The following is a 3,059-nucleotide window of genomic DNA, read 5'->3' as shown; positions in this document are numbered from 1 at the left end:
AATTCTAAGTTTGAATCTTGTTTAGTTCCTAACTTTATTTAATTTTTTCTTATTTATCAACTTTATATTTTGCACCTATAAAATTATTTGAATTCACATGAGAAAAGTATTGAATATAAAATATTAAAGATATGATTCTTTTGATATTTGAACCTCAGGTCACTAATTTGATTTCTACCTAAAATATTTAATGGATTAAATTTTCGTATTCTATCTAGTAAGTTAAATTTTTATCTCTTATCTCACACCATTATATTAAATCGGTTAAATTTCCATCATTTAAGTAGCGGTTAGGGCATAATTATGGTGCCTAAATTTTTCACAATGGCTCTCGTCAAACTCACTTTTCTGTAAAGAGACAATCAGTTAGCGAGTGTTTGATTTGCTATAAAAGCAGGACGAAAATTATTTTCAGTTTGAAAAATCTATTTTCAGTTATTTGGTTGCTTGTAAAAGAGATTTTTTGTAAAATAATTTTACAGATTCTCAAAAAAATCATCTTTTTATTTTCCGCTCAAACCAATCAAAAAATAAAAACTTTTGCACCCAAAAACACGGCATACCAAGTCTATGCACAAAAATCCCATACGGTCCACGAGGAAGCATCCAACCTCATGAACGGCATGAATTGCCCAAACCAAAAGCCACGTAATGATTGCACTATTATAAAAATTTAATAATATTAAATATATATTATATTTGTAATGTATTGTAATATGATAATACGAATAATATATATTACATATAAATTTAATATATTTTTATTAACATATTACCTATTAATAAACTATGATATTGTAATATTGCATAGATTTTAATACTTGTTAAATAATACAATATATATATAAATAAATTAATAAAACAAATTTAATTTTTCAAATGACCAAAAAGAATGTACAAATATTTTTTTAATTCATTTTTTCTAATATATATAGTATGATAATTATTATATATTAATAATATTTAATATATTGAATAGGAAAAAATATATATAATATTTTTTTATTTATCTTTTTCTTTCATTTTTATTTCAATTATACAATCGTGATAATTTTTTTTTTTTCGTACAAATCAAACACAAGCGTAAAATTTATTTTTTTTGAATTTTTTTTTTTCATCAAAAATTATTTTTTATAATTTTACGTGGACCAAACGGCCCCTTAACCATATGAAATGTTGGTTAGATTTTGAAAGTTATATCGCCGAGAGTAATTAAGTACATTCACTGACTTTTATATTGACCTGTCCGTCATTATCTAGACAGCTAATAATGGCTTTTAGTTTGTTTCTGAAGTTCCAATTAGAACGTGACTTGAACGTCTTGTAACGTATAGGAAAATGTTCTCTCTCACTATGGAAATTTTTCTACAATAACTTTTCAAAAGAGAAAATTAAAAAAACACATAAAAAACTCTCTAAAATTTCTAAACATACATGTGTATAGTTGTTAGCATAATATTTCAGCCAATACCGACCGTTCCTAGTGCAAGTGGCAAAAGGGCTTAATGATTAGTACCCGAGATCCAAATTCGAATCCTAGTTGATTCACATTTCCAGCTAAATTTATTTCTAAATGAAATAAACGAAGTGGATAGCATGTTATCTTTCTCTCTAAAAAAAAAAATTCAGCCAATTTAACAGGATTCTGTTTTGAATTTTTTTTGAAGGACCGGTCGAAATTATTAGAATTAAGTTATCACAATTCAATTTTCAAATAAAATTTGAGCTTATAAGAAAAGTCGAATTCTGATTTGTACTGCACAGATCATTAGAGTAAAGTCCCCTCTTTCACAAGAACAACAATATTATATCTTCCAACTATCAGGCGATTTTCGAAAGACAAGTATTCTAGTCGAAGGCAGGAGTAGCTAGTAGTAGCATTTTTTTTTTTTCGAAAAACATAGTATATATCAAAATGTAAAGTCTTGATTCGAATTTTAGCATGTTCTTAGCTTTATTTAATTTTCTCTCATTTAGTTCAAATCCACATGTTTGATCTAGCAAAAAGTCTCAAATAAAATATGAGGATAAATGTTGAATATAAAATATTAAAAATTATTTTTGAAAACTAGCAATAATTTTACCAAAGCCAAGTTAATGAATTAGATCCCCGCCTTCACTAATTAATGAGCTAAATTTTCGTATTATATTTAGGATCTTTTGGTTTAAAATTTGTAATATTTCGAAAATATTTTATATTTTATATTTGAAATGTCGAGTTTGTTACAAACTTATGGAATCATTTGGGTTGACATATTGTTAAAGATTAGTATATCTTTTTTAAGAAAGTACTAATAGTTTGAATCCAGTATGAAAATTGTTGAGCCAATTCGGTGCGGACAGCTGGCAAGCCAGGGCTACGTCCATGACCCATGTCAAAATGGTGGACCAGGAGTATACAAGACGCGCCAGAAGCTATGAGCCGCGTCTGTTCAAAAAGCGTAGCAACCGCAAGCGGTTATGAGCGGTTCCGATCGGCCGAAGATGGTTCTACGAATCAGGAGATAGTGGCTGATCGTGCAAGAGCAATAACTAACGCAAGGGCGGTTCTATAAATAGGCATACGATACCCTGAAAAAGGGTCTTCGCCCCTGCGCACAAAAGACTATCTTTATTTTCCTGGATCTTTCTATTCTCGCATTTACCGCTTTCCTTAGAAGTAGTTCCTGTAATCTAGCATACTCGGAGTCTGTCTGCCCTACGGGCATCACTCCCCTGTTCTCATACTTGGAGTCTGTCTGCCCTACGGGCATTACTCTCCTGTGCTTGTACTTTTTCCCATTTGCTATTCAATAGAAAGTCATTTCATCGACTCTTCCTGCCGATCAAATCTCGAGTTGTCTAGCCATTCGGCTCATCTCTCAGTCGAATTCTGGGCTTTCCCTCTCCATTCGGTTCATCCTGCCGAAGCGAGTTTACTGCAGAGGTCTTCGAACCCGGCTGATTCGATCCCTCATCGGCCGAATCACTTGATCCGTCGTGGGCGCAAACTTCGAGGGTCATCATCCGCGGCCGCTCATCATCCCGACGCTCTTCCCGAGGAGAATACTTGACCGGGT

The sequence above is a fragment of the Ananas comosus genome, linkage group 16 (genome assembly GCF_001540865.1).
Source record: "Ananas comosus cultivar F153 linkage group 16, ASM154086v1, whole genome shotgun sequence".
Classification (NCBI taxonomy): domain Eukaryota; kingdom Viridiplantae; phylum Streptophyta; class Magnoliopsida; order Poales; family Bromeliaceae; genus Ananas; species Ananas comosus.
Note: the sequence above shows the minus strand (reverse complement) of the source record.